Genomic DNA, 26,195 nt, shown 5'->3' with positions numbered 1-26,195 from the left:
CACTTGTACACGCCCAGGTGCTGGCGAAGGGGCAGGGCTCTTGTCATTACGTGCTCTATGAAGAGAAGGATGGAGTCTCCAACAGGCTAGGCTTCTCAGGGCTGCTTCCCCATTACCACACCTGAGAGATGTCCCGGTCCTTGCAGAGCCCTCTAGTGGTCGTCTCCACTACAAGCCGCCTACAGGGAACTTGTCCCAAGGACCCTAGAGAAGATGCTTCGAAAAAATCATTTCTAGACTGGGGATTTAGCTCAGTGGTTTTGCCACCTGCTGCGCAAGCGCAAGGACCTGAGTTCGATCCCCGGTACTAAAAAAAAAAGAAAAAAGGGGGAGAAAAAAGAAATCATTTCTTTCTTTGGAAATAAGTTTAGAGCAAAAGAATTTCACATTGGATATTAAAGAAGTCCTGGTTATTGCAAAATTGTACTGTGTGTGTTGTTCATAAATTCATCAGTAAATATTTACTATAGACATAATAAATACCACATCATAATGAACCTATTTTTGGTATCAGATATTGTTACATGTTTTATAGAAATCATTTCAGTCTATTTGCAGAAGTTCTAGGTCGTTGTGAGCTTGTTTTATAGATAGGAAAGCCAAGGCTGAAAGGTTAAATAAAATGTCCTAGCCCATAGTAGAGATCTAGATTCAAGTCTTCAAAAGCCTGCACCCATCACCACAAATGCTTTTTTCGTTCTTATCATAAATATGAGATGAAAGCTTGCGACATAATTAGTTCACATCTGTGATGGATACATGTGGATAATCCACGACCCCTATCCTTTCCTCTGAGTGTGGTTTGATAAGAGTTCACTGTTCCCACATCGGAGCACTCCTGGAGGAGCCGGGCTTGGGCTCATCTGGTTGCCTCTGGATGCTTCCTCTACTAAGCAAGTCACAATGAGAAGTGCTGGATAAATATTTTCCTGCTCTATTCATTGCAATGTTCTGTTTAAGTCAAATAGTCAACAGATACTGTTAAATACCCCTATCACTAACTGCAATCATTAAACAATTGCTCCCTAATTCTTTCTTTTTTCTTTTTTTCCCTGCAACTTACTCCAGGAGCTTTTGGTACCTGGGCTGTCATCGATCCTCACATTTGTTACCTTGTGCTTCCTGTTTGGGCCACACTTTCTTCTGGGAGTGGCATATGGCAGGTATCCCTATTTAAAAACCCACTTGAAATTATCCAGGAGGTTAGTGGTATACTGATATGTAAGCACACACTGGTGTTTTGAGAATTCTAACCTTTTAAAACTTCATAGCCAAGTTAGACTATAATAGTCTAACTCTCAGGAGTAGCAAGATGACTGCCCAAGCTCTCCACTTAAAAAAATCAAATCTCAAATTTTAAAATAAAAATATATTAATATTTCTCCTAAGGATGAGAGAGGAGACTCCTGAAAGACTGTTGAATTATCAATAGAAACAGCACTGTATCAACAATATCCAGGCCAGAGAATGGGCCATTTGACCTCTGATCCCATTCCTCCTAGTAGAAGCTGACACCTGAAGGATATCTATCACCGAGCACCCGTCGGTCTTAAATGTAGTATTATAGGGACTTGATAATCAGGAAGTTGGGGTAACTTTTCAGATCCCACTGTCACATAGCTATTCCTTGTGATCTAAACACGCATAGGTGACAGTTCGCTCAACAAAGCCCAGCATTCACTCAGCTCTGCACGAGACAATGGCCAGACACCTGTTCTTTGTCACTAAACCCACTCTTGTTTGCTCATTTGTTCATTGATGTGGTTGAGGAGTGGACAGGAAAATTGATGGCAGTCTGGCTCAGGAGACCTATGCAGACCTATGCAAACCAAAGAGAAGGGAAGCAAAGAGGAGTCCCGGAAAAGGAAGGGGACAAAATGGCCAGTTTCTCCAAGGGGATAATTAAATTACAGTGGTTGTCTCATTCTTTTTTGACATAATTATAAATGCATTTTACATTTGTCAAAAATACACGAAAAGGAGAATTTTATCATTTTTAAATTATAGAACAATTTTAGAAATTGGAAAAAATACATTTTACATCACATTCCTTCCACATAAATGTGTATGATTGTGTACATAGTGTGTGTAAGTGTATATACATTAACATGTATATAACTGCTTAAACTAATGAAATACTACCTTTATCACATAAGCACATTATGTCTGTTCTATTCTGTCATTGAAAAAAAGCTGATTATGATGAATTGATTCACTTTTATTATGGTCCACTCATGGATCATAACTCATGTGGTTTGAAAAATATTGTTAAAATTATATTCATGGTAGGTTATGTAAAGACTTTTACTTAAAATGTTCAAAATATGAAATAAAAATTTTAAATCTAGTTAGGGTTTTCAAGAATTAGAAAAAAGACCATTTCAATTAATTTACTGTGAAATATCAGTACTGTTTTATAGTTCTTCCCCATACTAAATAGTAAGAATAACAAATTATTTTTGTGGTTACCAGTGCTTAAAATAATCACATCAAATTGTTCCAGGAACCAGATGATTTGCATGCAGCATTCAGAGGCTTCCATAGTGGACTAGCATTGGCATTTTCAGCAGATGAGGAAGCCCAAGCGTGGCAAAGATGAGGATGTCCTGTGCCCCATGGCCCAGCCCTCCTACTCAGCAGGAGCAGCTGCTACCTCTTCCAAAACTCCAGGTACAGGAACCATCAGACTGAGCACTTGGGGGCCTTCCCTCTCCCTCAAATGTTCCCTCTTCTTCCCCAGGCAGTGATGTGCATTATAAGGACAAACTCATCATCAGAGACCCACTAGGTTTCCTCTTCTTTCTTCAAGAAGCATCAAGGTTGCCTAACTCCAGCTGGGGCACAGGTTTTCAGGCACATCCCTTGGCCCCACCAGATGACCCCGGGTGCCCCATAGTGATGATATAATAGCTGGGTCTGCCCAGAGCCAGGGTCATGGTGAGCAAATATGGAAGCAGAGAGAAGGGAGAGCATGTCTGTCCTTTCCCTGTGACTACTAGTGAGGGCTTCTCCTAGTGCTCAGAGGCTGACACCAGCTGACAGCCCTTTGGAGGGCTGAGCCAAGTGTGTGGGAGCTGAGCCCTGGGAGCTTAGCACAGATGGAATAGGGGAGCTCCTGGGATGGGCACCTGGGGATGCTAGGGCTCCCTTTCCCAGGACCTCCATGAGATCTACCTAGTGGTCAGTGTACAGAAAGGGAGTGCAGAGGGACTATCACAGGAAGTCCTGGAGAAATGACATCCCCTACTGACTCGGGGGAATGGAAATGTCTGCTTCTACAGCCCCCTTATCCCAGTGTGATTTGGCACAGGATGGGGGCAGTGCCTGTGAACGATATCATTGTGGCCAATTCACCTCCCCATGCTCAGCCATCTCATCTTTAAAATGGGATAGTAAGTGTCAACCTTAGAGTGCTGTTGTAAAGATCAAGGGAATCAATATGTGTAAAGTGCTTAAAATAGTGTTTGGGAAATCGACTCAACACACATGGAGTCATTATTTTATTCCCTCGCACGGGTCCTGTGAAGGGGAGGGCCACCGCTGATGAATCACACCTCTGGGGTCTAACACAACACATGACCTTGAGAGGAGGTGTTTAAAGCAGAAAGATGAAAGGAAGGGAGGAGAGAATGAGTATATGCTGGAGTTTTCTGGAGTTGTCTGCTTCCCTCTTCTCGGCCTGTTCTCTTCGGCCCACATGGTACGGGAGTGAGGAAATCATGCTGGCTGTCCCTTTCTTGCTCTAAATCGTGTCTCTGCCTCTCCCTGGCTTGATCTTGGAAAAACGATTTTGGAGATGGAGACACTGGACTCAAGGTGAGGAGAGGGATCTGATGCCAGTTAGTTCAGAAATAGCTGCTGCTGGTGTCCAAATGACTCGCCCACCACAGCTGGCCGCTACCCAGAGTCTCCAGCTCTTTCTTTCTGCTCTATGCAGTGGAAACTAGATTACTGACCTAAATGGGATCCTCGGCCATGCTGGAGCCTGACACTTGGCTGCTGTTTGCTTCCGAGGGTGAATCAAGGGGACCAGGAACAGCCCCAGCTCTCACAGGAGATGGATGTCTGGGTTGGGGCAGCGGCCCTTGCTCCTGAGTGCAGGGGTGGCAGAGATGTGCAGATGTCTCCTTTCACAAGGACGTTGGAGGCTTCAAGTCTGACAGAGTCTTACAAGGCCTGATCTCAGAGGCCTGTACACCTGCAGAGTCCCTGGGCTCTCTAAGGACAGCAGTCACCTTCCACGTGGCCCTGGAGTCATCTGTGCACTTGGGTTGGCTGCCTGGAACTATCAGATCTGCCCAGAACACTGCGATCATGGCTGAAGGGATGAACGGCTGAAAAGCCACCAAAACAGAAGGATACAGAGCTCGTTGGGGCCCACATGGACAGGTCTGCCAGGGTAGGTGTGGTCAGGGTCAGCTCCTGGCCAGACTGAAAGTACCCGTCAGAAACTGAGGAAGTCCACCCATTCCTAAAAAGGGCTCTGCACAGTGAGAAGCCTCTCAGTGTGAACAGCATGAGCTCCTCACAGCATTCCCTGATGCCCAGCTGAGGACCTAGCTCCTTCTCTGACTTCCAGATTAGGGAAGGTGGATCCAGGAAAAACCTGGGCCCACTTACTGCTGACCCCATTCTGTCCCACAAGTCAACACAAAAACACCAGAAGTGGCCAAGGACCAGGGTACTGTGCCATGTTCCTCCATAGAGGAGGTATGGGGGCTCATGTACCACAGAGAAGGCCCCAAGCAATATGTCTGGCACCATCCTTCCTCTCTCCAACTCCAGTTCCCTCTCTCTATGTAATAAATGTGCATTCATTCAGACAGAATCCTCTCCAACACTTCCTCCTACTCCTCACACCCTCCTCATCCCAGAGTCCTCACTAGAGCCTCCTCCTCACACCCTCATCTTCATCCTAGAGCCCTCACCAGCACCTCCTCCTCCTTAAACGCTCCTCCTCCTCACTCTCCTCTTCATCCCAGAGTCCTCACCAGCACCCCTCCTTTCCATTCTCTCCTCTCACCCGGCAAGGCACCTTCCCCAGCCTGTCCTTTCCCCTTTCCCAGCCTCTATCTCTGTTTTCTTCCCTTACTGGTCACTGCTCAGTCCCAGCCCTTGCCCACCATCATGCTGGCCCAGAAGAGCCTCTTGGGGACTGTGTTCTGCTGCCCGGCCTGCTATGGAGCACTCCTTCATTTCCAGGTGCTAAATCCTCTTCCTTGCAGGACTTGCTCTCCTGGTAGCTGGTGAGTGTTAGTCAGTCCCCTGATCTCCTCTTCTGAGATCCTGATGCGCTCCTCTCCTCTCCGTGAGTGGTTTGCTCACAGCTGTAATTTGGCACTTGGCCATGTTCTCTCACTGGAATCCCTCAGTCCTTGCCAGGGTTCCAGCTCTTTCCTTTCCTTGGGCTTCAGAGACTCACCAGAGCCCTAGTGGAGGCCTGGGAGCCTGGGCTCATGAAATAGGAAGTCTGAGGAGGAGGGAGTCTGAGTGTGACTCTAACACTGCTGGTACTGGTGTTTTCCAGTATCCTCCTGGTTACCGTCAGAGGCTTTTATTCACATACTTGTTCTGTTTCCAATTCTTGTGCTCTCGTCAGGGATAGTGAGGGCAGGTACTTCAGGATGGCAGGACATTCCAAGACTTTACCTCTCAACACAGATGGTCCAAGTCCTCCATGACTCTGGGAAGTCACTGTGTGGGAGAATAATTTTTCGCAGGGCAAAAATTATGAAGAAATAATTAGGTCTTCCACCCATGAGCATGAGCATTGAAGATGTTGTCTTTCTACCTTGTTTCTCACATAGTATCTGTTGACTTACACTGTTGACTGAGGTCATTTGGAGCCACATGTATGCATAAGAAGGTACCCTAGTTGCTAGAGGATTGGCAGGGGGGAGGAGAGATTCAACAATTTAGTCTGGTTTGAGCAACACTCCTCACTTTTTGAAAAAATCCCATGGAATTCCTGGACTGTTCTTTCCTGCGGAGCTAAAAGAGAAGGTCCTGGGGATGGTGGACAGAAACAAGGGGAGGCTAGGGTTCTGGAAAGGCATTCTGCTTCTGACCAAGAAGGGTGGTTAGGTTAGTGTGGGGCAAGGTGTCCATGGAATCCCCAAGAACGTCCGGAGCTCCCAGGGTGGGGGTGGAGTGCTGGATGTGTATGTTTGGTTCTTAAATTTATCCAGCTGGTATCAAGGTATTTCTGACTTGTGGATTCTTAAATTACCTTCAAACAAAGAAAAGAAGTCCTTAAGGCCTTAGGCAAAGGCAGGCTTGTCATGCCCTGGGGCTGAATTGAAGCAGTGTATTAGGGCTGGGAGTCAGTAGCAGGGTAGAGCTCCCGAGGATAGAAGATGGAGTGCCCAGTGTCATTATAGCTCATCACACAATAGTGTTCTGGTCAGTTTGAACCTTTCAAAATTATCTAGTGCAAATCTGTTTTGGAGCTTTAGTCAACTCCTGTTTTCATTTTAAAATGAATTATCCTTGGAAATGTCATGTACTGATGATGATAGTAAAGACTGATATATCCTTTCTGAATGCTTGTAATATAGATCACAATTCTTAAAAATTTAGAGTTCATGGCCTATTATTCACTATATCCATTTTTAGGATTTTTTTTCTAAGAAAAAATCTGATGTAAATGTAGATATATTACACAGTTGTTCACCCAAGCTTTGTTCCTAGAAACAAACTGGAAATAAACTAAGTGCTTGACAACAGCAAAATGAGAGATAAAGTGTGTATTTACACAAAAGAATATAGTATAATAAAAAATTATCCAACAACACAGAGGAAATAGGAGGAAAATTCAAGGCACACACTTTATATCCAACATGATCTTTATAAATGTTACATATTCCTTTCATCTACAGATCACGTCACACTATTCAGTGTATGTGTGGGTATATCATCTGCATCAATTTATCTTTTATGCCCAGAAAAAAACTAAATAGACAACCTACAACTTTTGTCTTTTTAATTTTTATGTTTTATTACTACCACCAATAAAAACCAGTTCGTTCACTTCTTCCTTGAGAGTTTGCTAAATGAGAAGGCTGTCTCCTTTTAGAAGTTCAGACCACTAGGGATGGCTTTAGGTCTATGTGGGTACTCACAGAGTATTACAGAGTCCAAAAATGTGTCTTTTGTAAGCAGGTGCCACAACTAATGAAAGCAGAAAAAGTCTTCATGAACAAGTATAAGATAAAGCCAGACTGCTTTTTCTTTTAAAATACACAATTTTTATTGCTTCTTGGCCTTTTGGTTAAAATCAAGTGTAAAATAGACAATTTCTATTCTTTTTTGTCTAAAACTTTTGAGGCCATACTTTCAAAGTTATCGCACCCTCATCTTTTTAGAAATGCATTTATGTTCTTTTTTTATTAATTTTATTGGTACATTTTAGGTATACAATATAATGACATTCATCATTGGAAATTTGCACCTTTTCATAATCTCTCTTGGTTTTTAATTTTTTCCCCCTTCCCCTGCCCTCCCTTCAACCCCTCCATCCCTCCTTATTTACAAAGACTTTGTTTCCACTTTTTTCATTTTCTCATATTAATTCCATTCCCTTCTTTCCTTTCCCCTTCCCCTCCCACTTCCCTATTCCCTTTCGCCCTTTTCTTACTATTTCACATTATCTATTTTACTTTTTAGTCCTTATTTACACTTTCAGTTTCTCACACCAGAGAAACTATTCGGTATTTACACAGGTGTGACCTATTTATTTCACTTAAGAGTATGGCCTCAATGTGCATCCATTTAGCTATAAATGTCTCTAATTTCTTGTTATTTATGGCTGAGTAGTACTCCATTTTATAGAAAAACTGCATTTCCTTCATCCAGTCTCCAGTTGATGATGGGCAATTGGGCTGTTTCCACAGAAATGCATTTATTCTAACACCAATAGTAGATGTACACTTCTGGGTTTTCCTTGGTTTGGGTATTTTGTTGTCTTGTCCTTTTGACATTTTTCTGCTGAAGAATTTTCAGGACATGCAGGTCATGAAGCAGAGGAGCAACCAGTGTATTAGCAGCAGTGCCAGCTTCTCCTATAGTAGTGAGGCCACGTCCACCTGGAGCTCTGGTCTGTCCCCCATCCAGTCACTTTCCTGCAAGGTGCCACTCTCCATCAGGGATAAGAAAGGGATGGTGGCCTTGCCTTCCAGCTGCTTATGCAGAATTCCAGGATGCTTTTGTCTTTGTTCAATCTCACTGGAGCCTCTCCCTGTCCTCTTCCTTACCTCCTCACTCTGGCTGACACTTCAGGTAATTTTTTTGTTTTGTTTCATTTTATTTTGTGGTACTAGGGATTGAAGCCAGTGTCTTTGCACTGAGTTACACCTCTGGCCCTTTTTATTTCTTATTTTTAGACAAGGTCTCATTGAGCTGCTAAATTATCTATGCAGGGCTCAGTCTTACAGTCCTCCTGCATCAACCTCCCAGACTGCTGGTATGGCAGATATGCACCACTGTGCCCAGCTGATATGTGGTTTTGGTTTTGTCTGTGTGTGTACATGAATGGAAAGGCTGTAGTGCCAGCATCTACCTTATACTTGAGCACAGGCTGTCTCCTTGTGTTCTGAATGAGCTTCAGCACCCCAGCCCCTCAGAAATCAGGAAACATGAGATGCAGAGGCATCTGGGCCACGAAGAGCCTGAACCCTAGCACCATGGTGGGAAGAAGGGCAGAAAGACCCCCACATGTTGTGTTTGTACCTACCTGTCAGCATGCCAAGCACAGGAATCAGCTTCAGGGCACTGGTTAGATATTGTTGGGTTCAGTTTTTAAGAATGGGGTTTTGTATACCCATTACATGTTTATTAATATAAATATTTCTCAGAGTGGATTTATTCAGTTTGATATGTTAAAGCCCAAATAAACAAATTGGACACAGTTCAATATTCCTGCTTCTCTCCCAACTTTATTTCCTTTTCACCATTGAAAACATGCCCTATCCATTTACTTGTACCTTAAGTCCTTCCTTAAAGCAATTCGTTTTGTAAAGCTACAAAGATGGGAAAAACTACTTTCCCTCAAACAAAAAGCATCATCAAAAAGAAATTATAATAATTATTATTGAACAGCACTGAGATTTCACCTCACCCCAGAAAGAATGGCTGCTATCAAGAAATCAACCAATAACAAATGCTGGGCAGGGTTGTGGGGAGAAAGGAAGCCTTCTCCATTGCTGGTGGGAGTGCAGACTGGTGCAACCACTGTGGAAATCAGTATGGAGATACCTCAAAGAACTAGGGCTAGAGATCCCATTTGACCCAGCTATTCCTCTGCTGGGTATCTTTCCAAAAGAATTAAAAGAATTACACCAAAGTGATATATGCTTACCCATGTTTGTAGCGGCAGAGTTTGTAATAGCTAAAACTTGGAAACAGCCCAACTGCCCATCAACTGGAGACTGGATAAAGAAGATGTGGATTTTTTAAAATATAAAATGGAGTACTACTCAGCCATAAAGAATGAGAAACTAGAGACATTTATAGCTAAGTGGATACATATTGAGGCCATACTCTTAAGTGAAATTAATAGGACACACATGTGTAAATACAAAGTAGTTTCTCTGGTGTGAAAAACTAAAAGTGTAAATAAGAATCTAAATGTTTAGTTGACATTGTGTAATAGGAAGAAAAGGTCTAAAAGAGTCAGGGAAGTGGGAGGGATAGGGGAAAGGAAAGAAGGGAAAAGAAAAAATATGAGAAAAGGAAAAAATAGAAACAAAGTCTTTGTAAATAAGGAAGGGTGGAGGGGTGAAGGGAGGGCAGGGGAATGGGGAAAAAAAATAAGAATCAAGATACATCATGTAAAGGTACAAGATCCCAATGATGAATGTAACTGTATTGTACACCTAAAATATACCAATAAACTTAATGGAAAAAAAAGAAATTATCAGACACTCGCTCATTTGTATATTACATTCCTGATCACAGAGGTAGGGAAGTTATTTTGGAATCTTCTTAGAAACTCTGTGCTGAGCTGAAGTTACAGGCCATACTCACAGCAGAAGCTCACTGCGTTTTGTTTTACCCTTGATTTCTTATTTAGAGTGAGTAGGCATTGAATGCTCTATGAACAGCAGTATCCTAATTTGGGGCCAGTAGCAAGCTAAGAAAACATCTGAGATAGGAAGAGTGGTTGCAGCTTGAAAATTTGTCTCCAGCTGTGGTATCCTCAGAAGTTGAGGCAACCATAACACTCAAAGCATGACGTGCTTCCAATGAGCTATAGGGGATTCAACTCAACCATCCTTGGAACTGTCTGGAGCTGCCAAATTCACAAACTAAGTTGTTCGCATTACAGGAATTAAGAGTCATCTTCATTACAAAATATTCACCTATAACCTTGCCCAGAAATGGTATAGGAAAATATGTTTGTCTTCATCTCAACATATATTAACTTATAGGAAACTTCATTATGAATTTAAGTGGTAGTGATCAGATCATACTGGAATTCTGAGTAAGTGAAAGAGCTTGAAGCAACTCACAGCCCATTTTGGAGACCGTGCACTTTGCGTGCCAGTGGACTCTGGGTATAGCTGCAGATTACACTGTGCTCCTGCCAAGGAGACCTGGACATTAGATAAAAGCATAGACTGTTGGAGGTGGAAAGGGTTTTGGAAACCATCTAGTATGTCATCCTAAATTTGGGACAGGAAGGAACAAAACTAAGAGGATGATTGAGAAACAAAAAACTATGGCTATTCTGGGAATGCTAAATAGAAGCAAGCTAAATATACCTCCAGAAATGCACAGCTAGACTAAATGACAAGGGCTGTCTTGCAGCTGCAGCTGCCATGAAGCCGGGAATATTTCAGATCGATGGAACCTGCCTGCAACTCAGATACTCTCCTTCAGGGGAGAGGCCATTCCTTCTCTGACTTAAATTAAACTTTGGATGAGATTCAAGAAATTCATAGTACCTTTAGAGTGACTTTGTTTTCAGGAAAAAAATTGGGCCTCTAGGAAACACACATATGTATGCATGCACACACACACCCACACACACACTCCATCTTCAGAAACAAAGAGCAATGTGAAAGCTTCCTAGCACTAAGCAGAAGTTTTCTGAAGATGCAGAACTCATGAGAGGTGATGGCAAATGGATAAGGGCATTGTGAGGAAGGGAGGTTTGTGGCCCAACAGCAAACTCAGGCTTCTCACCATCAAGAAAGGGAAGAAGCAGCCATGATGTGGGAAAAATGTTTGCAAGTGGTGTAACAGTTAAGGAATTTGTATCTAGAATATAAAGAGAACATTTACAACTCAATGATAAAGACCAAAAGGACACAGTTCAAAAATGGGCAAAGAATTTGAAAAGATTGTTTTCCAGAGAAAGTATACCAATGGCCAATAAGCACCTGAAAAGATGCACAACTTCCTGATTTGCATCAGGAGAATGCAAATCAAACCCACAAAGAACACAGGAATGCAAACATCTGGACATCAGAATGACTCCAGTTCCTTTGGATGTGCACCCCGACTTAGACTTGCTGAATCATATGACAATTCTATTTTTTAAGTTCTTTGAGGAACCTCTATATTTTTCAGTGGTCTGATGTCAATTTCCACTAACAATATACAAGGGTACCCTTTTTTCCATATTCCCACCAACTTTTGTTATCAATCTTTTTTTTCATCATAGCTATTCTAACAGGTGTGAGGTACATCTCATTGTGGTTTTAATTTGCATTTCTCTGATAATTAGAGATTTTGTTAGAAATGATTTTTTTGTTTGTTTTGTTTTTAGGGATTGGGATTGAACATAGGACCTTTGCACTGGGCTACATTCCCAGCCCATATTTTTATGTTTATTACAAGACAGGGTCTTGCTAAATTACTAAGTTACCCAGGCTGGGCTTGAACTTGTGGTCCTCCTGCCTCGGCCCCCAGAGTAGCTAGGATTACAGGCATATACCACCATTCAATTTTTCATATATCAGTCAGTCATTTGTATGCTTTACTTTGAGAAATGTCTGTTCAGGTTCTTTGGCCCATCTAAAAATTAGGTTGTTTTCTTGTTATTGAGTTTTTTAAGTTCCTTATATATTTTGGATCATTATCAGATGCGTGGCTTGTAAATATTCTCTCCCATTTCATGGGTTATCTTTTTATTATATGATGGTTTCCTTTGTTGTGTAGAAGATTTTAGTTTGCTATAATCTCTTTGGTCTATTTTTGCTTTTTTCCTGCTTTTGCAGTTCTAGCAATGTTATAGACCTTTTCTTCTATGTTTTCTTCTAGTAGTCTTACAGTTCAGGTCTTACATTTAAGTCTTCAATCCATTTTGAATTATTTTTGTATATGGTATTACATAAGAATCCACTTTTTTTTGCATATGGATAGCCAGTTTTTCCAACACCATTAATTGAAGAGCCTATCTATTCTTTACTCCTTGTATGTTCTTGATATCTCTATTGAAAATCAATTCACTGTAAATACTTGTGTTTATCTCTGGCTGTCAGTTTTGTTTCACTAGTAAATGTGTCTGTTTTGATGCCAGTATCATGTTGTTTTGATTTTAATAGCTTTGTATTTTGAAAGCAAGTAGTGGGCTGGGGATTTAGCTCAGTGGTGCCATTGCCTGCATCACAAGCTCAGGGACCCGAGTCTGATCCCCGGTACCAAAAAAGAAAAAAGAAAACAAGTAGTGTGACACTTCTAACTTTGTTCTTTATGCTCAAGCTTCCCTTAGCTATTTGGAGCATGGTGACCACAGTTAGTAACAATGTGTGATATATTTAAAAACTGCTAAAAGAATAAATTTTCAGTATTCTTGCCACAAAAAAATAAATTACTAAAATGGTGAATGTTAACTAATTTTATTTAATCTTTCTATAAGTATGCATAGATCAAAGCATCACATTGTACTCTATAAATATATACAACCATCATTAGTCAATTAACAGAATAAATAACTCTAAAAAACACAATGAGGGGTCGATGTGCTACAGCTCCTAGCACAGAGGAGGAGGCTTCCAGGTCAATGTGCTACACCCCCAGTGCAGAGGAGGAGGCTTCCGGGCCAACCTCCCACCACTCCCAGCACAGAGGAGGTGAGCCATGCAGCAGCAGCCCCTGACACCCCACCTCCCCCCAGTCAATATGAGAAGACACACAAACAAGCCTCAGAAGCAGAATTCCAGATCACCTACAGCAACCTCAAAGGGAAACAAGATGGCTCAACCACCTGGACCCCCTGAGCTAGCAACAAAAGAGGACCCAGAAAAAATGAAATCAGAAATAATTTCTCACAAAACAGCAGAGATTGTGCACACAGTGCAAGACATGATTAATAAAACTAGAGGACACAGACAAAAAAAATAGAGGAGCTGAGGAACATGATGAAATCCTGACAGAGGAAACAAATGGAATCCATAAAATAGATGCAAATAGATTACCAGAGATTAAAAACTCCATTGAAAGTCTATGCAGCAGAATGAGCCAATGTGAGGACAGAATTTCAGATATAGAAGATAAGATTGAAATTAGTGACCAGGAAATGAAAAATTGCTTTAAAATTGTAAGGGACCATGAGAGATCAATCTAGCAGCTGCTAGATGATGCAAAGAAGAATAACATGAGACTGATTGGAGTCAAGGAAGAAACAGGAGAGAGTGCAGATGACATAAAAAAAATGTTCACAGAAGTGATGGCAGAAAACTTCCCAAGCAGGGGAAAAAACTTGACATACTGATAAGTGAGGCATATAGGACTCCAAATAGCCTTGATCAAAAAAAATCTATACATAGGCATATAATTGTTAAGATTCCAGAAACTCAACAGAAGAACAAAGTTCTACAAGCAGTTTCAGAAAAGAAACAAATCATATACAAAAGAAAGTCGATCAGAATCACAACAGACTTCTTAATGCAAATCTTCAAGGCAAGAAGAGTTTGGAGTGATGTGTTCAAGCCCTAAAGGAAAACAACCTCCAACCCAGATTGATGTACCCTGCAAAACTATCTTTCAAAATTGATGGAGAAATAAGATACTTTCATGACAAAGACAACCTGAGGACCTTCATGAATACCAAACCAGCACTCCAAAAAATTTTAGACAAAATACTAGGAAAAGGCAATGAGGATCATAACCCCAGGAAGCCCAGGAGATTGAATCCATTGGGCACAATAAAAAGTTAAAAGCAAAGGGGGAGAATCCAACAAAAAGAAAAAGTCATGACAATGATAACTCAATACGTGTCAGTTATAACCATCAATGTTAATGGTCTCAACTCACCAATCAAAAGAAATAGATTGGCAGGATGAGTCAAGAAGCAAGATCCAACAATATGCTGCATACAAGAAACACACTTAATTCAAAAAGAAGCTCATAGACTGAAAGTTAAAGGGTGAAAAACAGTACTCCATGTGACAGGAACTAAAAAAACAGCAGGAGTAGCTATGCTCTTTGCAGATCAAGTGGATTTCAAACCAACACTGATGAAGAGAGACAAAGAAGGACATTACATCCTTGTAAAGGTAACAATTCAAGAGGAAGAGATGACAATCACAAATATCTATGCACCTAACATTAGTGCGCCCAACTATATAAAACAAATACTAACTGACATTAAAAATCATACAAGCACTAATACAATAGTAGTGGGGGACCTCAATATCCCACTGTCACAAATAGATAGATCAACTACAGAAAAAGTAAGCAACAAAATATTAGAGCTCAATGAAACTCTTGAACAAATGAACTTAACAGATGTTTACAGTGTTCCACCCCACAAAACCAGAATACACGTTCTTTTCAGCTGCACATGGGTCATTCTCCAAAATAGACCACATACCCACTCATAGAACATATTTAGGTAAGTGCAAAGGAATTGAAGTTATCCCATGTATATTATCATACCATAGTGCGATGAAACTGGAGATCAATAGCAAAAGAAACCGCAAGAATTTCATAAACACATGGAAATTGAACAACACACTTCTGAATAACCAGTAGGTCACAGAGGAAATTAAAAAGGAAATCAGAGAGCTCCTTCAATTAAATGACAATGACAATACAACATTTCGGAATCTATGGGACACAATGAAAGCATTCTTACGTGGGTAATTCATAGCAGTGCATACACATGTTAGGAAAACAGAGTGAACATAATTAAACAACCTGATGCTGAACCTCAAGCTTCTAGAAAAAGAGCAGGACAAACCCAAATCTCACTCATACAAGGGAGGGAATTATAAAGATAAGAGCAGAAATCAATGCAATGGAGAAGAAGAGAACAATAGAAAAAAAATCAATGAAGCCAAGAGTTGGTTCTTTGAAAAAATAAACAAAATTGACAAACCCTTAGCCAACCTTATCAGAAAAAGGAAAGAAAAGGCCCAAATCCATGCAATTAGGAATGAAAAGGATGAAATTACAACGGACCCAGGAGAAATCCAGAGGATCATCAATACCTACTTCCAGAACCTATTCACCAATAAGATGGAAAATACAGAAGAAATGGACAGATTCCTAGACACATATGAATTACCAAAGTTGAACAAAGATGACTTAAAAATTCTAAACGACCTAATATCAATCAATGAAATTGAAAATGTAGTTTAAAACTTATCAAGAAAACTTACCCAGGTCCTGATGGCTTCACTGCTGAATTCTACAAGACATTTAGAGAGGAACTACTGCCACTATTGTTTAAACTCTTCAATGAAATTGAAAGGGAAGCAATACTCCCAAATTCATTCCTGGAAGCAAGCATCACTTTGATCCCCACAGCAGAGAAAGACTCAACCGAAAAAGAGAACTCTAGGCCAATTTCACTAATGAACATAGATGCAAAAATCCTTAATAAGATACTGGCAAATGGAAAGCATAAGATCATCAAGAAGATCATACACCCTGACCAAGTGGGATTCATCCCAGGGATGCAGGGATGGTGCAACATATGCAAATCAATAAATGTAATACACTGTATCAGTAGAGCCAAGGACAAAAACCATATGATCATCTCAATAGATGTGGAAAAAGCATTTGACAAAATTCAACACACATCCATGATAAAAACCCTACAAAAATTGGAATAGACAGTCTCTACCTCAATCTGAAAAAAGCCATCTATGAAAAACCAACAGCCAATATCATACTAAATGGTCAACAACTGAAATCCTTCACATTAAAATCAGGAACAAGAAAAGGAAGTCCACTATCACCACTCCTGTTCAATAAAGTCTTGGAAACATTTGCCACAGCAATTAGACAACAGAAAGAAATAAAAGCAATAAAGATAGGAAATGAAGAAGTCAAATTGTCATTATCTGCAGATGACAGGATACTCTATGTAGAAGATCCCAAGAACTCCACCAAAAGTCTTCTAGACTTAATAATCAAATTCAGTAAAGTAGCTGGATACAAGGTCAACACGCAAAAATCAATAGCTTTCTTCTACACAAACAACAGACTCACTGAGAGAGAAATAGGGCAAACAATTCCTTTCACAATAGCATCCAAAAAACTGAAATACCTAGGAATCAACCTAACAAAAGAAAGCAAAGACCTCTTCTCTGAGAACAATAGCACTCTGAAAAGAGAGATTGAAGAGGATATCAGAAAATGGAAAGACATCACTTGCTCTTGGGTAGGAAGGATCAACATAGTGAAAATGGCTATACTTCCAAAACTGCTATATAGATTCAATGCAATACCAATTGAAATCCCACCAGCATACTTTATGGACCTTGAGAAAACAATCCAAAAATTCATTTGGAACAAGAAGAGACCCAGAATAGCAAAAGCAATTCTAGGCAACAGAGACATGGCAGGGGGTATCACAATCCCCAACTTGAAACTATACTACAAAGCTACTGTGATAAAAACAGCATGGTCCTGGCAAAGAAACAGACATGAGGACCAGTGGAACAGATTAGAAGATGCAGAAACAACTCCAGACACACTCAGCCACCTCATCTTTGACAAAGGAGCCAAACACCCTCACTGGAGGAAAGACCTATATCTCTCACCATGCACTAAACTAAAGTCAAAATGAATCTAAAATCAAAATGATCTAAATATTAAAACAGAAACACTAAACCGGCTGGAAGGGAGTTTAGAAAGAACTCTTGAAGACATTGGTGTAGGAAAAGATTTTATGAACAAAACCTCAGTTGCCCATGAACTAGAACAAACAATCAACAAATGGGATCACTTCTTATTAAAAAGCTTCTGCACAGCAAGAGAAAGCACCAGCAGTGTGAAGAGACAACCTACCATGTGGGGACAAATTTTGACCAGGTTTCCCTCAGACAAAGGTCTACTATCTCGAATCTATAAGGAACTTGAAAAAATGAGACCTCCCAAACTTAAAGACCCAATCCAAAAATGGGCATCTGAAATGAACAGACATTTCTCAGACAAAGAAGTAGAAATAGCAAACAAATACATGAAAAAATGTTCAACATCACTGGTCATTCGAGAGATGCAAATGAAAACAATGCTGAGATTCTACCTCACTCCAGAAAGAATGGCTGCTATCACGAAATCAAGCAATAACAAATGGTGGCGGGGCTGTGGGGAAAGAGGAACCCTGCTCCACTGCTGGTGGGAGTGTAGATTGGTGCAACCACCGTGGAAATCAATATGGAGATACCTCAAAGTTCTAGGACTGGAAGTCCCATTTGACCCTGCTATTCCCCTGCTGGGGATCTTGCCCAAAGCATTAAAAGAATCATACCACAGTGATATATGTGCACCCATGTTCATAGCAGCACAGTTTGTAATAGCTAAAACTTGGAAACAGCCCAGATGCCCATCATCTGGAGACTGGATAAAGAAAATATGTTTTTTAAAAAATAAAATGGAGTACTACTCAGCCATAAAAAGATAAATTAGAGATATTTATAGCTAAATGGATGCACATTGCGGCAATACTCTTAAGTGAAATAAGTAGGACACACATGTATAAATACTGAATAGTTTCTCTGGTGTGAGAAACTGAAAGTGTAAATAAGGACTAAAAGGTGTAATAGATAATGTGAAACAGGAAGAAAAGGGGCCAAGAGGAAGGGGAAGTGGGAGGGATAGAGGAAAAGGAAAGAAGGGAATGGAGTTAATGTGAGAAAATGAAAAAATGGACACAAAGTCTTTGTAAGTAGGGAGGGATGGAGGGGTTGAGGGGAGAGGGGGAAGGGGGAAAAATAACCAAGAGAGATTATGTAAAGGTGCAAATTTCCAATGATGAATGTCATTATATTGTATACCTAAAATGTACCAATAAAGTAAAATAACAAAAAACATACTGAGATACCACTTAATACCTACTACCATGGTTGGAATCAGGAAGGCAGGTGATAGCAAATATTGGAGAGAAGAGAGAGAAATTAGAACATATACACTGTCAGTATAACGTACAATGGTTCAGCCACTTTGGAATACAGTCTGGTAGTTCCTGGAAAAGTCAAACAGATTTTGACTTAGAGTGCCCAACATTACTCTTAGGTATGTACACAGGAGAAATGAAAATATGTTCATACAAAGACTTGCACATGACTGTTCATGGCAGCACTAATCAAAACAAATCAAAGTAGAAACATCCCAATGTCCATCCAGTAGTGGGTGCATATACAAAATGTGGCATATCCCTATAATGGACTATTAGTCATGAAGAAGCATGAAATACTGATACACCTCACAGTGTGGGTGGGCCTTGAAAACATCACAATAAGTGAAAGAAACCAGACATAAAAGGCTGCCTACCAATTACATTTACATGAAATGTTCAATATTAGGACAAATTTATACAGACAGAAAGTAGATTAATGTTGCCAGGGATGAAGTAAAGGGGCAACTGAAGGTAATTTCTGATGAGTATGTTTTTTGAGGGGGTGATAAAAATGTTTTAATAATAATTGTGGTGATGATTTCACAACAGAAAGCATTAAATTATATATGTACATAGGTGAATTGTGGGATTGTGACTTACATATCAATAAAGCTGTTACTAAAACTAACTTCCAAAGACTGAGATGAAAGTATACTCTGAAATATGGTCATACATAATCCATTGTTATCTATTTATTAAATAGTGAAGTTTGTCACAAAATATTAACAGTGTTTGGTTGCACTGCAGGTGACTTTAGGATTATCTTGTTCTTTTTTATGATCTGATCTTTCTTAAGTAAATATGCACTAAAAATGTCTCATTGGCCAGGGGAGGCTACTAAGTACCAATCACTTCTTTCAACTCTTCCCTCAGCCAAGGATGAGGTATACACATTCAAGATTCAGGAGCTCTTACAAACATATTGTGGTTAAGTCCAGGAATGCCAAGGGCTGCTGAAGATTTCCAACAACATTTCTCTGGCCAGCATTTATCCACTTTATTATGTATATTTTCATTAAATGCCAAAGCAGAAACCCGTTCTCCTTCCTCAAATGTATAAACTTCTTGAAACACAATCGCTTTTTTTTTTCTTTCCAGAAAATCAGAACACTTGCTACTTCATAGAGATAAGCAGAGCTACACATCACCCTCAGTCAGGGCCCTGTCTCCTATCCACTTCTCCCAAAGCCGTCCAGTATGTGGTCACAGTGATCAAGCTCAAAGAAACTACCCAAAAGTGAGCCTGTGGTGCACTTCTTTTGCAAAATCCTTGATGATCACACATAGCACAGTCCTGAGAAATTTCTAAATACTCTGAAAAGGGGTAAATTGTTTCTCCAAAACTGAAAGCCCTGATTGAATTATTTGCTGATTTCTGCAGTGTAAATATTGACACCATAGCTGATTTCACAGTTGACTTCCAATGTGATGTCACTGAACAGGGAATTGGGAAGAGACACACACAACTGACTCCCATGAGCTCTGTCACATCATAGTGCATTTAACAACACAGTGCATTTAACGCTTTGGATGATAAATATCAATACCACTCATTCCAATGATCGCAGTAGCATGGCTCCATGCATATGTATCAGTAAGGGTTCATCAGCCAGTGAGTTGAGCAGCAGCTTCCTCTTTCCTCTTGAAAAACCTCAGTTCTCCACAGGTGCTCAGCACTTGGGTCCATCAGCTGCAATGGAACAGAGAGGAAGCCCAGCTCTTTTACACCTGGGTGGAAACCAGTCTAATGTGGTTTGGACATTGTCCTGCACAGTGTGGCTCCCTCTCAGTTCTGCTGGTTCTCTCTCATGTCACACTTCAGACTTGGTCTCTCCTCTGTCTCCACTCCATTTCATCTCCCAGTGAGCCCTGGTCTGGACCATGGCTGAAGGTGCTGTGATTCTTTGTTCAAATGCGTTTCTCTCTGGGACTGGCCCATGAGATCACGGAGGCCAGGGATCACTCCTGGCTACTTTTCAATCTTTGCTACTTGGTGAATTTTTAGTGTTCATATGTATTTCTTGAACAAATCATTAACTACTTACTTGTTCCTTCTTCTGACTTTTCTCTGGGATTTTTAATATTTGTCATTTCAAAAATGTGCACTCCAAAGTGGGAAGCTGAACTTCTTCAGGAGTGCAGCACTCTGGAGTGCAGCCCTCCTTTGCCCCACACACCTGTCCTTCCTGTTTTGCTCTTCCATCCATCTCAGTTTCCAGGAAACCAGTTCATCTTTTGCAAGAAATACGTATTCCAGGAAATCCCATGAAAATGACCCAAAAGGATTCTCAGGAACTAATTTCTTACTTGAGCAAAAGGTGCTGCTCAGAGTGTCAGGTTCCTGTTGATGGTTGCTCTAGATGTCTCCTCTCTTTTTCCCCTGAAACTGCTTGGTCACCAGAGCTGAGGCTCACAGGTGAAGTGCAACTCAGATGCCAGCACACCTTCCCGTGTTTGTTTTTGCAGCAGGTCCCAGGTGAGGGGGCCATGGGGAGGGAGTTCTCACAACCAAGTATCATTATGTTCATGGTTTGCATAGCTTATCAGAGGAGCAGCTCTATCTGATCTTATTAAGGATAAAAACTGTGGGCGTCTTCAGCTGCTTCTGTTTTTCTGACTGGTCTTTCAACACAGCAGATGTGTTATTGCTGCAAACACGCTCACAGCACAACCTGATGCTGCTGCTTTGGATATTTCCCTTCTTCCCTCAACTCAGTGATACCCAGTCAAGGTGAAGGAGGATTCTAAGGTGGCTCTGCTGAGTCCCATTGTGCCCGGACTGCAGTCCTCTGGAGAGCAACTGTGGCACCTGCACTGAAGTCTCTGAGCTGCTACCCAGACCTTCTCTCAGCACCTTCCCAGCCTCCCTGCCTTCCCTGTGTGGAGAGGGGGTTCACCCTCCTGTGATCATTCACTCCTTGTTCACTGAATCACTAAATGCTTTGGGAGTTCATGCTATGTGCTGGAGGTTGACAAAGTCTCTCCTTGACCAAACCTAGCCCAGCTCCTTGGATCCCTCATGTCTTCTGGGCCTTGTCTTTGGCGTATAGACTGGAACAAACAGTAACAATGTTTCTTACAGCTCTGGGATAACACTGCCCCCTTTAGTTTGTTCCAGGAATGCCTGGACATGGCCATTTTCTAGCCTCTGAGAGGTGGAAACAGGAACCTGACTTTGTTAAGTACTGATAAGTAAATCTCTAGATGTCTTCTCACAGAACACCCCTCTACTTTTCATACTTTTTTTTTTTTGGTACCGGGGATCGAACTCCAGTCCTTGCACTTGTGAGGCAGGTGGCAGAACCACAGAGCTAAATCCCTGGCCCAACTTTTCATACTTTTTCATCTCATGAATCCACTCAAGGGCCCCTCTCTATCCCCAAGACCTTTTTGATCTTTTTGTCCTTTTAAAGCTCCTGGTCACCTCTGAAAAAACCAGAAAGAAGCTCAGCGCTGTCCTCTACTGTTGCAGTTCCTCAATAGAATTTGTTTTCAACACCTTAGCTCAGTCTAGAATTTTGAGGGAGCCTGGGCTACATAATATTTCAAGTCCAGCCTGAACTACATAGCGAGATTCTGTCTCAAAACAACAACAACAAAAAAGCCAGGTTGTTGAGCCATTGCCATGTCAACAGGGAGTCTAGCAGAGAGGACACTGAGAGTTTGGTGGCTATGGGTGGCCTCCAGCATCTGTGCTCCTTCCAGAAATGCACAAACCTGCTGTCTATCTCTTTGACAGAATTGCAGTGTGGGATAGCACAACAAAAAATGGGGAAATGGATTACAAGTCACCAGAACTGGAATGTCCAGGGATCAGGATGTGCTGACAGCAATAGGCAAGTTACCGTCTTGGGTGACACAGAAATTCTGGAGATTCCCACATCAGCTTCAGGGCCCTACAGGGTCTCACTGCTCTTTTGTGTCTGGCAGTGGCTCTTGTCACTCCCTGTGCCTGGGATCCTCTCTTCTTCCCCAGGAGAGTCACTTTTTGACATGCATGGTGCATGGGTGAGCCTGGGTGTGTCTCCCTTTACCTAGGAAGGTGGAAACTGTAGGGGCCAGAGTCTGATGTGCAATTCTGAGTGTGGTGATTGGCTCCTTGCTCTTCTCCAGAGCCTGAGGCAGCAGACAGCAGCTGGGACTTGCATGGAGCTGTGGTGGAAGGTGACAACAATGACAAGATTCTCCCATCAATTTTTCCTTCCAGAGAAAGGACTTACTATGCTACCCAAACCAGTTCCTTGGACCCTTGGAGCCAGCAGTTGAGGCCATACTAGGGAAGAGAGGAAAAACTCGATGTCTGAGACAGGGGGCAAGCATGACAGAACCTAGGGTCCAGTCAGAAAGCAAAAAGTGAGAGTACATGGGAGCTGAGGACAAAAGGAAGTGGCTCTGAATCTGAAGCACTCTGCAACTCCAGGCCCACCACTGGGCCTCTTGCCATGTATCTCATCAGTGTGACAGTGACACCCACCTGTAAGGTGCTGCAGGCCTCATGTGCATTGGAGCTCAAGCCCAGCACTTTGAATGTGGTGGGTCCACACTGCTATTTAAAATAATTTCTGCATGGAATGGGAGTGTAGTTCAGTGGCATAGTGCTTGCCTAACATGCACGAGGCCTTGAGTTCTATCCCCAGTACCTCAAATATAATGGCAATAATAATGCTACTGCAGTGCTCTGACCCAAGTTGAGTCAACAGAATAGAATATTTGGGATTTTGATGACATGTCTACCCTCCACACCTGCCTCTTGACACCTCCAAGTCTTATGGCATGTGTCTCATGTTACAGGGCCCCAGGCTGGCCTAGGGAGAGAATCTGAGATCAGGAGGAGACAGAGCAGAAGGACCATGTTAGCTGTGCTTGAGACTTGCTAAGCATCCGGTGAGACTTGGTATCACTTCTTCCATTGTGTCTCTGCTTGCCGACCATTTTAAAACAGTAAACTGGTCAGTTCCCAACACTCACTTAATCTTGACAGCCAAACCCAGGAGCATTTGATCAGCATCACACAGTAATGACTCAGCAGAAAGGAGCCCTTTAAGTGCCTGAGCAATGCCGTAAGCAAGTCAAGAGGATTAATGTAAAGCGACAGCTTTGGCAACATGCGCCTGCTGGTTGAGTCACACCAAGCCCCTGCAGGTAAGGTCAGGGGCTGGGTGGACTGCCCTGGCTCTTTGCTGGTGCTTCTGTGCACTGCTTGCTCTCTTGTAAAATGCTGCCCTCAGACAAACTGTTCACACAGCACCCAGCCTGTACCAGTGAATATACAAAACAGAAGGCTTTGTCCAAGTCCTCCTTTCCCAGGTAGTGGGCATCAAACCAGCAGAACACCAAGAGGGGCTTGAAACCAAGAGAAATAAAAGAATAGACACTAGAATTAAGGGGGAGGGTGTCTCTTCTTAATACAGGAACAAGACAGTAAGCAGGCAGGCACATCCACGCTGCAGCAGCACAGGCCTGGAATTCAGCAGGTGACGCCTGTTGTGACGAGTGCTTCCAGGGGCCTGGGTCTCCCTGTGTCCACACCTCAGGTAGACATTCAGGGATCCTTAACTTTCCATGCCCCTGATTAATGCTAGGCCTTCAAAGAAACAGAACCCCCTTTCAGAATAGCCCCAAAGGAGGAGTCTCAGACTCCAGGACAGAACTCATTGCAGCTCCCCACCCACATAGGGGTAGATTCTAGGCAAGAGTCGCACCTTGGGAGAAGCACTACTCTCTCAGGTACAACAAAAGCCTCTAATTGACTGAGTCATACACAGACCCCTGGAGTAGCCCCAGTGAAAGTTCTGAGATGACATTATTTGCTAGTCCACCAAACATTCACTGTTCTGCAGAGCTGTCCCTTCCTGCTCTTTGGAGCAGAATCCAGCAAGGTGCTTGGGCTTTGGTCATGTTTGACTCACTGAGCATAGGACATACCTGGACCTTCCCTTCTCATCTCTTCCGAGATGCCCTCCCCTCCCATCAGATCAGACCCTACCCACCTTTCCAGAACCCTCTGGATGCCCTTCCTGACCTCTCCTGTGAGCTCTGCCTCTCTCTGCACTTACATGTCCTTTCAGGGAGCCCATTTCTCATGTCCTCCCCTGATGCACTATTTAGACCTGTTGGGATCTTTCTGCTGCCCTGCATTGCAGGCTCCCTTCTCCAGGTGTTTGTGGCAGGACTGTTCTGCCTCCTGGTCTCCTCTACAGACTGCTTCTCACACATAGTGTGTAATACTAATACCCAGAGGCTGATGAAACACAGATTCTGATTCAGTGGGTCTGTTTGGAGTGGCCTGAGACTCTGCATTTCTGGGAAGCTTTCAGGTAGTGTCAAAACTGTTCCAGGACCACACTCTGAGCATCAAGGGAGGATGGTATTTAGGGTTGTGCCATGCCTATGGCAGATTTTCAATAAATAGTTATCATGTGCTACTGTACTTATGCTTCAGGGTAGCCTGTGGCACCATAGTCTCAGTCTCCTCTATGGGACAAATATGCACACCTGGAAGTGGTGAATCAGCATCTGGTCATCCCTGTGCTGGACAGGCCCCAGGCTCCTCAGATGCCATCTGCTCCCGTGTGTTGGCTACATCAAATCATCCCCTCCACCCAAAAACAGTTTGCAACAGGCACCGTATGGTGGCACTGACAGAAAATAGACAAAATTTCAGGCCTGACAGACTCAAAAGATTTAAAACCCCTGCCCTTTAATCACTTTTTAGCTTATTTTCTCCATCAGTGCTAAAAATTAAAGTCACAGATCTTAGAGCCTGTGTATACTTGGAGTACACTCTATTCTAGAAGTCTCTGTTTTTTGTAGACTTTATAAACCATGAAAAATAGTTTGAAAGCTTAAAACAGCAAGCTTATATAAAGGTATATAGTATTTTGAATATTCTGTTTTCCATGGAAAGTAGAAAATAACAGCGATTTAAACAACAACAACAAAGAAATGATCTGATGATAAATGTCATAGTGATATAAGCAGTTAAGTGTTTTTTTAAACTGTGGTTTGTGATGGTAGAGAATGAACTAGGAAAAAAATATTTAAAATAATGAAATCTATTTTTATAGCACCTAACACATGGCCTAAAATTAACCTATGTAAGTTTGATTTCAATGTTGTTTTTATTGTAGCTGATATGCCTTTTAATATACCAATGAGGTATAGTTTAATAGGCAAGTAAAAAGAACTAATTGTAACCTGCATGGCTTGTGCCCAGCATATAGTACCTATATATTCAACAAAGGAATGTTAAGCACACAAATAGATGAGTGAATAAAGGCACTCTCATGGCTTTGTCAGTGGGGGCAAAACTTGGTGTTTTGTACTTATATTATCAGTTTTATGAATATGGGACAAAAATATATGTAGGGTAACAATTGCCATTATTAAAAAGTGGCTGTCACATTGTATGGCTAGTTCTTTCCTGGATAAAGATAAACTCTGAACCTATATAGGCATTGCTGACATACAGTCAGGGAATAATCACTATGAGGTGATGGGTATAATATGCTAATTAGCTTGATTATGGTAATAGTTTCACTAGATATATGTATATCAAACCTTCACACTGTGTAACTTTAATATATGTTTTTATTTATCAATCATACTTTAATAAAGCTGAAAAAAGATAGGGAGCTATGTGTGACCCAGATAACAAGGCTGGTGAGACAATATTGTTTTTATAAAAGAGTCTAGCTGGCCAAGAGCCATCATCACATACACACCCACTGAAAGTCCATGTTCTAACAAACCTCAGGTTCCCTGGATTTTCTTGCACAATACATTGTCTTAAGAGAATTGTTTCCTTCAAAATCCAGACAAAATCAGGAAGTCATTGATA

At 41.7% G+C, this 26,195-nt stretch overlaps 1 protein-coding gene across 5 annotated transcripts in view; it reads right to left on the bottom strand.

Annotated features, from left to right (window-relative positions):
* Slc35f3 (solute carrier family 35 member F3) overlaps positions 1-26,195 on the bottom strand; it is a 372,969-nt gene that overhangs the window by 128,646 nt on the left and 218,128 nt on the right. The window lies entirely within an intron of this gene.

Source organism: Heterocephalus glaber, unplaced genomic scaffold (genome assembly GCF_053883595.1).
Source record: "Heterocephalus glaber isolate CG9 unplaced genomic scaffold, H.glaber_assembly_v1.0 deba00001472, whole genome shotgun sequence".
NCBI lineage: Eukaryota > Metazoa > Chordata > Mammalia > Rodentia > Bathyergidae > Heterocephalus > Heterocephalus glaber.
The sequence above is the reverse complement of the archived record's forward strand: the minus strand, read 5'-3'. Positions and strand labels throughout refer to the sequence as shown.